Here is a 13134-nt window from a genome sequence, read left to right as displayed (position 1 = left end):
ACTTTATAAGGTCAATGCAACAATCAACAGCCACACAGTAGCCACAGTTGTTTGACAATGCCTGCCACTTGCAGACAATACTTTATAAGGTCAATACAACAATCAACAGCCACACAGTAGCCACAGCTGTTTGACAATGCCTGCCACTTGCAGACAATGCTTTATCAGGTCAATACAACAATCAACAGCCACACAGTAGCCACAGCTGTTTGACAATGCCAGCAACTTGCAGACAATACTTTATCTGGTCGATACAATAATCAACAGCCCCACAGTAGCCACAGCTGTTTGACAATACCAGCCACTTGCAGACAATACTTTATCAGGTCAATACAACAATCAACAGCCACACAGTAGCCACAGCTGTTTGATAATACCAGCCACTTACTAATTGCTGACAATACCAATAGGCCCCCACCCAAAAAGTTCTGCTTCCAATTACATGGCATTTGAAAACAGGGTAATAGGTAGGGGGTCTTTTTTGGAGGGGTGGGGGGATTTTTTGACAGGGATCATGTTTCAGTCAATACCAAACACCAACTGTGGACAGCACTTTGTCAAGTCAGTCCTTCTGATTTGAGATGTGCGATCACACCCCCACACCATCGCACACCTAAAAGCTTCCCGCGAAGTGTGAACAATTGCATGCCTGAATTTCCCTGGACCACAGATCACACACCTAGAAAATCACACACCTAGAAAAAATACACACCTCGAAAAGTCCAGATGTGCCTTTTTCCCACACGCCTGTGATTTTCAAATCAGGACTGTCAAGTCAAAAACAGTCAACAGCAATTTAGCACCCACAGCTGTTTTGACAGGGATCATGTTTCAAACAGTCAATACCAGCAACTTACTGATAATGACAGTACTTTAACGAGTCAATAACAGTCATCCAATATTCATTATCAACAACTGTTCTACGGGTCACAGTTGGTCAAGTCATTCTCATGGCCAGTTACTTAAGCAGTCAAAACGGGTCAATAATGTAGTTCTATGCATAGAATTCCATCGGGTCAAAAAACGGTCACCTGACTGAGTTTGACCCGAGTAACAGCATGGCTGAGAATGCATGTTCGCATCGGAGGGTTCTAATGGGCCAATTAAGTTTATGGATGTTGCATATAAAGGTAAAAGATGAGCTAGTATTTTTTCTCTTTTTCTCTCTGCAAGGAAAAGGGTGCTAAGGACAAATTCAGTTTCTAATAGGCACTTCCAGTTACATTATTAAGCCATTTTACATTGTTGTCAAACAAGAATATCAGTTTTCAAAATGGCTTCAAATTTATGATGTGATTAGGGTAATGTATAAACAGGGAGAGACATTTTGTGACAAATGTCCAGTCTGTATGTACGTTTAAATCCTCCTTATAAAATATCAAATAATTCTTCACAATGACTCTGAGTTTTCTAGGTTTTGACTGATAGCATTCCTCCAGGGTACATCTTCACAATGACTCTGAGTTTTCTAGGTTTTGACTGGGTTATCATTATTAAGAAATATCTGAAAGGTAGAGCAAGAGGGGGGGGGGAAGAAATGTTCGAATTAACCCCACAAAGCAGTGCCCCACTACCAGCACTCTTTATTTGTGGGAGAACATAGAAGAGCACCAGATCACCCATTTTGATTACTTGTTTCTGCTTATTCTTTAGGTACATGTAACTAACAGGGATGTGATTGGTCTGTGACAAAAAAAACTGAAAATTTTATGCATGAAGTGCAAACTCCGGCGAGCGCGAAGCGCGAAGTCATTACGGCGTGGGGTCCGGGGCCCGCTTAAGGGCCCCGAAAATTTTTTTGATTTTAGATGCTCTGTGGTGCAATCTGAGGCAATTACTGGGCACTTTTCTCTGAAATTCTGAAGCAGAATTTGTTTTCATTTTATGAAGAATTTTGTTTAAATGTACTCTTGTTCTAATAAAGTTTTTTCTGTACTCAAACTTGAGAACCATGCTGTTCTCCCCAGAATTTTTTCAACCCTGTAGGGGAATTTTTGTTGTGATACAACAACCTGCAAAGCCACGGCGTGGGTTCGGGGCCCGCTTTAGGGCCCCGAAAAATTTTGAACTTTAGAAGCTTTCTCAGTTTCTGGTGCATTTTAGAGCATTTCAGTGGAGATCTTGTAATATTTAAAAAAAAAAAAAAATCAAAATTGTAAACTTAAATCACTTCTGCTTCCGATAACATGCCTTTCAAAATAGCGTCGGTAGTATTGTTGGAAAAAAATATTTCACCATTTCTATATTTGTAGTAAAGCAAGGAATCGTTTATATTTCATGTATTTTGTGCCTGGATTATTCTCATTTGCGCCACAAAAATTATCAAGACTAGCCATCAAAAGTGATTAAAACTTGCCTCACCTAATTAAAAATCTATATATTTGAGGTGGGTCATTCCACAATTATGCTTAACGTACATGTACATCACGGCCGCTAGTGCCGCAAACATTCAGTCTGGCCGGCCGAACATCGCGCCGTACACACGGCCGGCCCGGCGCAGTATAGTGTGCATTGCTGCACTGTGTACGGCCGGCGGCCCGTCCCAAGTGGCCGAAAATTCTGCAGGACTGCAGAAACACGTTACGATGTTTCTCCACAGGTTCGAGTTTTGCAATCTCGTCATTTCAATGGAAAATACATACACAGAAAATGAAGATCACGTTCTGTGAATTAATTTGCAGAAATCCTCTTTTTCCATCGATGGTTGTTTGGTATTTTTACTATTTTTACGATCCAACTTCGGCCGATTATACGCACGGAAAACGAAGCTGTGAGTACTTGCAGTAGTCACTGGTTCCGGTCCTTCATCATAGCATTGATTCTGTTAGCACGCGAAAGGTACCAGTGTACCATGCTGCACTCGTCTGCACACCTGACAAGCACAACACGTGCATCTCGAGTACCGACACAGGAACTAGACCTACATAACCACAACCTCGGCCCCGAGCGAAAAATCATAATCGCACTAATGGCAACGCATGGTCTTCAACTTCGTTCTCACATTGGGTGTCCAATATGTGCGTGCGGCATACATATCGATCAACGAAGTTTATGTCCGTAAGTAAATTTCGGGTATTTCGGCAAGCAAAACTGAATAATTAATTAGCACATTCTACCCCCCCCCCTATTTTCTCAACGAATACACACGATTCACGTTGGTGGACTTTTGAGGCCAAAAAAAACGGATTTCCGGATAAAACCGGAGAAATCACATCCCTGAACTAAAAACTAACCTCAAGAATCAGTAATGGGTAGCCCGGCAAGCAGGTCATCCGTTCATCTGTCGGTCCTCCTCCCTGCTTCCGGTTCCTCGGGTTTCTGTTTGATGAGGTTGTCGGAGCCCTGACGATGTCTTGAGGCAGGCTCAACCTCATCTCAGTAGAGCAATTCCCTCATCAGTCAGTGGTCCTCACTTTGCTGAAAGGATTCAAATAACGAAAGGAAACATTTGAATTATTGAGCTGTATTTGTGCCAGGGCTCGAAAGGGGAAAGAAAACATTGAATTAATCCCACATTAGCCCGATTGGTTTAGTTTCTAAAAAAACAGCCTGGTTCATTTTGAATAATTCATTAATTGTCTCATCCTAAACAAGGTTCAGTAAACGAAGAAATACCAGATTGCAACCCAATGGTCAAGTATGCGTCAACCGATGACGCAATAAAAATTGTGAAGAAAGTGGGCCCAGGATGCGTGCTATCTAAGCTGGACATAAAGTCTGCATTCAAGATTATACCAATTCATCCAAGTGACCACAATCTGCTAGGTTTTTTTTGGGATAACCAACTTTTTTATGATAAAACTCTACCAATTGGTTGCCGATATGCTATATGCGAGGAATTTAGCACAGCGATAGAATAGATAGTAAATAAGAAATTGAAGCCAGCTGGCTTAGTCCATATTCTGGATGATTTTCTAATCATTTCAACATCTCATCAACAGGGTGTCGATGATTTGGTCGGATTTCAAACACTGAGTAATAAGCTGGGTATTCCCCTTGCACCAGAGAAAACTGAAGGGCCTACAACCTGTCTAACATTTGCCAGGATCGAACTAGATACAATAGCCATGGCCGCGCGGTTACCGGCAGACAAATTGCAAAAGCCATCTTAAAACCAGTCAAGCATTAGACAAAACCAAAGTCACTTTAAAGGAAATGCAGTCAATTGGTTTTTTTTTTTAATTTTGCTTGCAAAGTTGTTGTCCCGAGTCGTGCATTTTTCAGGAGGTTAATAAATTTGACCATAGGTGTCAGATGCCCCTGGCACTTTATAAGGTTAACAACTCAAGCGAAGTTGGATTTACAGGCCTGGCTATTGTTTTTACGGCAATTTAATGGCAAGGCATTCTTTCTGTCAGATCAGTGGCTAACAAACCAAACCTTACATTTGTACACAGATGCCTCTGGTTCATTAGGATATGGTGCAATTTTCGGTAGACGTTGGTTTTACGGGCAATGGCCAGCATCATATAGTCTTAAGAAAATATCACACTTAAAGAATGTTATCAATTGTAGCTGCGGTTTGTGTCTGGGGAAATCACTGGTATAAAAGAATCCTAATCCATACAGACAATGAGGCGTTAGTGCACATCAGTAACTCCAATACAGCTAAAGAAGTGAAAGTTATGGCTCTGGTGTGTAGACTAGTAGTACAAAGAATGTTGTTTAATATTCAGTTTTGAGCTGTACATGTCCCTGGATGCATAAATACACTAACTGATAAACTTTCCAGTCTACAGGTGGAAGCATTCCAAAAAGCAGCCCTACAAGCGATGGAACATCCATTGTTACTACCAGTGGAAATACAACCTCAGAGTTAGTTCCAGGATTACTAAACCTACTTTCAAAATCAATGGCTGTTTGCACATGGAGAACGTACCAGTGAGCACAAATATTGATTCAGTTTATCAATAAGTACGGCTTAAGCGCCTCATTGCCACTGCCACCAATCCTGGTAGCGATATTTGTAACCCACTTATTCGAGGCTAACTATGCAGCTAGTGCTATTAGTGTCAACAATTAATTTAATTCACAAACTTTATAATGACAGAGCCAGGTCATGCGTTTATGGTACAAAAAGAGATCCAAGTTGTACAACTGGCCAAACCCAAGTTAGATGTAAGATTGCCTATTAAAAGGGAATAAACAACATTTGCAAACATCGAAAAATGAAACTACCAAGTTTTTATGAAATACCTTACTAGGATGTTGGTAAATGACAGTCAAAAGCATCCTGTAAAATTTTGGCACCTGGTGTGAAGTCATTTTCAAGAAATTTGTATTTTGTATAAATTTCCAACAGTGGTCGGTTGACCACCGTTGGAAAAACCTAACTATTTTTCAACTACTGCTCTAAATTCACCATTTTTTTCAGTCCAAATTTTGTTTGCTATTGGTTACATGTTCATGAATGGGTGCAGGCCAGCTAGACTGGTTCCCTTACCTCACAAATTTCCGGCATCTATAATTTGATCCATTTTATCTTTAGTGAAGTCAGGGGAACCAGACTACTCCACCATGTGTGTTTTTCTTCGTTTTTCCACCATTTTCCACCATTTTCGAACACAAAAACTTCAAACATGTTAGTGTAACAATATTTTATCTATCATACCCCTCAAATAGTTCATTTCTGAAAATTACAGCAAAACCAATGATGTACATTGCCTTTAACATATTGTATAAGATGGTAGATGCATTAGAACATTGTTCACAATCATTCTATCAAAAAGCGTTGTATAAGAGCTTATATTTGTTGGTGTTTGCAGCGTTTCTACGCATTGGTGAAATTACAATATCCAATAGGAACAAAGAGAATATGCTAAAAGTAGATTGCGTTCAGGTTGGAACGGATGGCCAAGGTTTAAAGATTATGTTCCGTTGTTTGAAACACTCGAATGGTGGCAAATTTGTATCACTTGACACATCTTTGGAAAATGACATCATGCAAGGTTGTCACCGGCTCCTGAATCCCCCAATTGCAAACCAAGTACAAATAAGAATGCATAGAGGGAGGGCCGGATTCACAGACATTTTCAAAAATGTGTCACTTGACACGTATTTGGAAATTGATAGCATGTGTGAAGGTTGTCAACATAGATATAGACTAATGATGTGCATCGGGTCGGGTTGACCAGGCCAAACTGACCCGAAGCATTAAAGATATAAACCGAATCCGAACCGAAACCGATCTTAACTCCCTCAAACTGACCCAAGCCGACCCGACAAAAAATAAAGTAAAACCAACCCGAACCGACCCAACCCGATAAAAACCAAAAAAACAACAACAAATACCTTGCTTTGACAAAATGATCACTTTTTTGTGCCCGCCCTTACCCACGTGGCATGAATTCTTTTGCTAAACCATCGTCTCTCTCTGTCATACTCAGTGGGTTGATCGAGAGTAACTTTGCTTACTGAACAAAGTCCCATGGTATCATCACTTGGTATCATGGAAACTGTATCTTTTTCACTGTCAGTCCCATTCGACTGGAAAAATTAATACAGTGGCAACTTGATAGTGCGCTCAGTGGCCACACCACACAATGGGCTGCGGTCACAGTGACTGTCAATAATATTGCATCACCTAAATTCCTCAACTGTTTCGGTTTATTTCGGGTTTTTCAAAAGATGGCTAAACCGAACCGACCCGACCCAAACATGAAAATGCAAAACTGAAACGGACCGGACCCGACTGAAAAGATGGTCAAACCGACCTGACCCAACCCAAAGTCGGTTTTGGGTCGGGTCGGTTTTGGTTTCCGGTCGGGTTTGCACATCATTAATATAGACTAAAAACACTAGATTGGCAGTGCGTGCAGACGCACGTTCTGCCATGGGCGGTGCCATATTTTAGCGCATGGGGCAAAAGTTGCGATCTGCGCACCTTTCTCCAGTAGGTTTGTATGTAAAAATGTATTTTTATGTCCGTAAAAGTAATATTTTTTACCTGTTGTGGGTTATCAATCTGCATGTTCATTTTGAAGTTTGGTCCATTTTATTTCTCGTATCTATTTCCCGTTTTCAAATCCTGGTGTGTGTTGCTTAAACAAAAACCCTGTATCCAGTTGTTTTAGTGTTAATTTCTTCATCAACAAACATAATAATGATCATTTTGAACGTAGTTTCCGTAGTTGTTGCGCTGTCCTTTAATTTAAATTCACAGCAGCTTTTAAGGAACAACACCCAGATTGTTTTGTTCCATTGTCCCTCCTCAGGGTATGACATATGCCATATTTAGATGCAGTTTTGTACTGCTGGATAATGGGGGGGGGGGTGCACACCCTAGCTCTACAGCCCTTCACTAAAATTGAACAAAATTGAACAAATAAATTTGTGTTATTTTGCTCTGGACCTCTACTGGCATGTCCACCATATATTTGATATTTAAAAAAATATGTATCACCAAAAATAATAATGACTGGAAAGCCAATTTTAAAAGCTACTTTTAGATGAAAAAATTACTGAAATTGCTCAATCTGTCCAAGGAATAATCACCATTTAAATACAATGACCCTAAAACCTATTTCGTCCGAAAATGCGATTTCAAGAATCGTCGTCACAATTGTCTTCAAACTTCACCAGCGATAAAACCTCAGTTTAAAAGTTAAAAATAATCAACAAAGTCATTTTAAAGGCCTGTCTTTAAAAAACAGGGGGGATTTTATAAATCGAATTGTTTACCTAACCAGGGTTGTTAATAAAGATATTGTGTACTACAGTTGTTGAAATAAGTATTCTTTGTCATTTTCTTTGTTGTTCCAAACAGTCAGAATACACAATAAATTGCTATATTTTTGGATGAAATAGATTTAGGTTCCACATTTTTTTGCACTCGCCCCGTATAACAACACAAAATATATTGTACATGTATGATTTAAAAAAATGAAGACAGTAAGTGGGCAGGAAAAGGAAGCAGGCAGGGACAAGAAACATGCTATTTTTTTTACTTGGTCTTACAGAAACAAGGAAAGGACAATTTAAAAGGAAACGTGAAGAAGCTTTTTAGTTTCAACTCCAGGTTTCTCAAGGTTTCCTTGTTAGTATAAAACTGGAGTGATCTTGTGATAGGGCAGACCACTTTTTGTTGCACCTGAACACAATGTTAGACATGGAAATCAATGCTACAATGAACATGAACTATGGATGATGGCTACCAAGACGGCTCCTCTTCATCAATTGGGAGGGTCTGGAGGGACTTTACAGAGAGTTCAGAGAAAAATCAACAAATACTGAAGCTCAGCACTGAAATAATTGCACCAATTGGCCTTTTGTTGAACTTCGTCTTTCTCTTCACAGTCATTCAAGTGAAGTCCATGCGTAAAATCATCAACATCTACTTATCCAATCTGGCTGTGGCTGACTCGCTCTACCTTATGACTGATTTTATATGGGCACTGTTTTTACATTTTAAAGCATTTCAACTATTCGTAAAAGCCATTGTAATTTTACGGTACACGTTCATAGCAGCTTCTAAGTTCTTTGTGGTTACCATAGCAGCTGAGAGATTCTCTGCAGCATAGGCGTAGCCAAGGGGGGGGGGGCCAAGGGGGGCCATGGCCCCCCCTGCTGTAAAAAAATATGACATTTTACCAAAACCCGACGTTAATTACGAGTACGAAATACGAGTATGTGTATTTGATTGTCCGAAAGTCATGTAATGCCTTTTTCTATAAACAAAAAAAGTCTTAAAAACTTTTGCTCAAATAATTCAGGGGAAAGGGGCCAGAAATGGCCTCAGACTGCACCACAGAGCATGTAGGATCAAAAATGTCCCGGGGCCCTTAAGCGGGCCCCGGACCTCATGCCGTATTAAACACGTTCTTGACCAAGTTGAATACAATGAAAACCTCTTTATACTGTATTCGATGTAAAATCAGTCAAAACAAAGGAATACCAAAAACATATAAGGCCAAATAAGAAGAAAAACATGTTTCTCGTCCGGGTTTTTGAAAAAAAGGAGGAAAAGCGGCTTTTTAGTTTTTATTTTTTTCAAGATGACTGCCATTTAAAAATTTCCTGCAACCGTTGGTGTTTCCAATGTTCAAAGACACTTTCAAAAGGAAAGACAAGTTGGACAAGAGAACTGAACATATTTACAGCGTCATTTAGAGTTGTATTGGTATTAGTATTTATTTTCCGATGAATTGGTGGACTTGTTCGGTGTTTTTTTACTGAATTTTTTTCAAAAGTAAAAAAGCCTCCAAAAAAGGAAGCGGGTGGGGACGAGAAACATGATTTTTTGTTTTACTTTGCCTAAGGCAAAAGAAAAATGTATTTCCAACGCAACGCCTTTAGCTGAGAATATAAATAGGCCTAGCTTATTCAATGACTTCAACCTCGAAAATGATGTTTAAATAATATTATCTTTCGCTAAGAAAATATTGGTTAAAGTAAATTGCCGCAGATCGCAGCACAGAGCATCTATAGAATCAAATTTTTGGGGGGCCCCGACCCAAAGCCTAGCTCAGAATAGCTGATTCAATGACTCCAACATCGAAAACGATGTTCAAATTATTTTCTTTTGCTAAAAAATATTGGTTAAAGTGGTCAGAAATGGCTTCAGATCACACCACACAGCATCTAGAATCCAATTTTTTTCGGGGCCCTTGAGCGGGCCCTGAACCCAACGCCTTAAGGGCTTCGCGCTCACATTAGTTCTGATCAAGGTATGTCCCCCCACTTTTGAGAAGCAATTGACGCCCCTGCTTAAAGTTGGGGGTATCGTATCGTTTGTCCCACCCACTTTTTTTCATCACCGAATAAATCTTGTAGCCTACTAGTACTACAGTTTGATTTTAGAGTTTTCAGGATAGCTGATTCAATGACTCCAAACTCGATGTTTAAATGGTGATCTTTTGCGAAAAAAATTGGTTAAAGTGGTTAGATATTGCCTGAGATCGCACCATGTAGAATCTAGAATCCAATATTTTCCGGGGCCTTTAAGCGGGCCCCGGACCCCACGCCACGCATTACTTTTCATCACCCCCCCCCCCCTTTGGCCTTCAGCGTAGGCGACACAACTTGCCTACACCACTTGCTGCTTGTTACATTTCACACACCCCCTTTTTGGACAATCCCAGATCCGCCCCTGGTTGGGGTTTGTACAGGCCGGTCGGACTTGGCCCCCCCTGCTCCAAATTCCTGGCTACGCCTGTGCTCTGCAGTGCGCAATCCTCTGACGTTTAAAGAAAAGGCCTCTAAATCTCGAGCAGCAAAGAAACAGCGGGAATCTGGGTGCCTACAATCATTGTTGATGTGATTCTGTTATTCTTACCAGAGACTGTCTTCTCTGATGTCCTCTTTTGGATTACTTTCCCTATCAACATTGTCTGTTTTATAGTTACTCTTGTTTTGTACATCTATGTAGTGGTGAAAGTACGCAATCAAAGCCCTGTTGCCGAACCGTCCCAAGCAAGGAGGCAAGGTCCTCTGTATGGTTACAACCAATACTACAGCTGTTTTCTTCATTCTGAACTCACTGCACATTGCATATGCAAGTATAGTAATCAAGTTACTCGATTATTCTGGGACTACCCGTGCTGTTGCGTTGGTAGACCTTTAGCCCCACTAGTGTGGCCGCGGTATGCTGCGCTGAACCTCTGGCCACACACCGTGGTACCGCACACTACTGAGGGCGTTTTCATAAAAATTCCAGGCAGTTTCTTACATATGGTTGTATTCTATGATGTCCCATCTATCACTTCTGGGATGCTTACAGTAGGTGTAATGATGTTCAATTTTCCGAGATATTCTTGAATCTTTCTGGAGCCCATATGCACTCGTGACACGTCCGGTGATGGCAGCCATTTTGAATGTGACAAGAGATAACCTCAAACTGTGACGTCGCGTTTATGCAAATTGCTTGTCGAGCGAGCGAGGGCCTGAGTTGCAAATGCGACAGCTGTTTTCTGTACCATGCATTTAATGTCTGGGGGCCACATGCACTGATCTCTATTCAGGATCCACGGCACAGGAAACAGCCGTCGCATTTGCAACTCGCGCCCTCGCTCACTCGACAAGCAATTTGCATAAACGCGACGTCACAGCTTGAGGTCATCTCTTGTCACATTCAAAATGGCTGCCATCACCGGACGTTTCACGAGTGCATATGGGCTCCAGAAAGATTCAAGAATATCTCGGAAAATTGAACATCATTACACCCAAGCATCCCAGAAGTGATACAGTAAACCTTGAGTGAAATCTGTTCAGTGACATCTTGTTTTGAACACCGGTTTAAGAACAACTTTTCGGAACATTAACTTTTACCGTTTTAGCTAACACGGTGTCTGAACGTGGCCTATTGTTACCAACTGCAGACAATACTTTAACTGGTCAACAGCCACCAAACAGCCATTGAACAGCCACAGCTGTTTGATAATACCAGCCACTTGCAGACAATACTTTATCAGGTCAATACAACAATCAACAGCCACACAGTAGCCACATCTGTTTGACAATGCCTGCCACTTGCAGACAATACTTTATCAGGTCAATACAACAATCAACAGCCACACAGTAGCCACAGCTGTTTGACAATACCAGCCACTTGCAGACAATACTCTATCAGGTCAATACACAATCAACAGCCAGACAGTAGCCACAGCTGTTTGACAATGCCTGCCACTTACATACAATACTTTATATGGTCAATACAACAATCAACAGCCACACAGTAGCCACAGCTGTTTGATAATACCAGCCACTTACCAACTTGGATCCAAACAAAACTGTCATTGTCGCAATAAGGCTGAAACGATACGCCTGTGTCACGATACGATACGTATCACGATACATATCAAACGATACGATATATATCGCGATATATCTTGGTATAAAAAAAAAAATCATAACAGATGAACTAAATCAGGGTCTAAGTCCTCTTTAATCTGTCTCTACTCGTTTCTGATAATACACAAATACAGTAAGGTACTACCGTAATTTTCGGAATAAAAGCCGCGCGGCGTATAAGCCGCACCGACCGCAGCGGTTTCAATTTTGTAAGGCCTCCAAATTCTAGTCAAAATGCTCTGAGCTAGTTCCATTTACACTACAGAGCTATAAAAAGGGCCACAAAAGTTATATCAAATCATTTACAATCGATACTCTTACAAACAAATATGGAAATTGATGATGAGAAATAAACTACGGGAATTACTGCCGGCTGCCCCGTCCGGTCCCCGGCCTTAAAAGTTAATGCATGGCCCGGCAGCCTGCGCTGGTGAATGACAACATTTTCCTGCAGCACGTGAGAGAGTATGCAACCCACCGTGTGTTGTCTGTGTTCCTTCCTCCATGTCTGACTGGAGCGTTACAAATCTTGCTTTTGTGGAAACAGTTGCTGATTTGTTTTGCCCTAAGACTAAACAGGTCCCGTTTACCTCAAAACTTATCAAACTTGTGTGATTACTAGCGAGTAGTTACGTTGAAAGTTCAAGTTTCAATCGTAACTTTCTTCAAAAAATCAAAACCAAAGATCTTGTCCTGTAGTGTCGTAGGAAACGATGCTGACATTTTCATGGGTGAATCCATTAATTTTGCAAGGGGTGATTCAGTCCCCTTTTTTAGTTTTACATCGTTCTTGAATACATTTCAAGAAAAATATATATATTGTGACGTTGAACAACTTATTATCTAATAAAGAAATATTTCGAACACCATAACAAGTATTAGTCGTCATTTTTCCTTTTTTTAATCAGCGGAAATATTGGTAATTATTGTTCCCAAGAAAGAAAACCACCCCTTCATTACCACAAAGGTGTGGTCCGCTGGGGAATTAAGCATGCTGCCTAGTAATGATGGAGGAATCCTCCATGGTATCACGTACAGCTAGTCGCAAGTGTCTAAGACAGCTTTCACCATACTTTTTACCGCTCGGTTTTGGTTTCAGTTTGTTAATAACTTTATTAATTGATAATTCACTTCAGCAACACATCTCTTCTTGTACCAGTACATTAAATACACATGTGAATCTTATTTTTATTCTTCAAGGCTCGGCGTATAAGCCGCCCTGCGTATAAGCCGCAGAAAACATTTTCATGGGCAAAATCAACGATAAGCCACGGCTTATATTCCGAAAATTACGGTACATGAAATGCATGCACCACCTGAAGAAAAGGGACTCGACGGAGAGTCTTC

The sequence above is a fragment of the Patiria miniata genome, unplaced genomic scaffold, assembly GCF_015706575.1.
Source record: "Patiria miniata isolate m_02_andy unplaced genomic scaffold, ASM1570657v1 HiC_scaffold_25, whole genome shotgun sequence".
In the NCBI taxonomy this organism is placed as follows: Eukaryota; Metazoa; Echinodermata; class Asteroidea; order Valvatida; family Asterinidae; genus Patiria; species Patiria miniata.
This window is presented reverse-complemented; position numbering follows the sequence as displayed.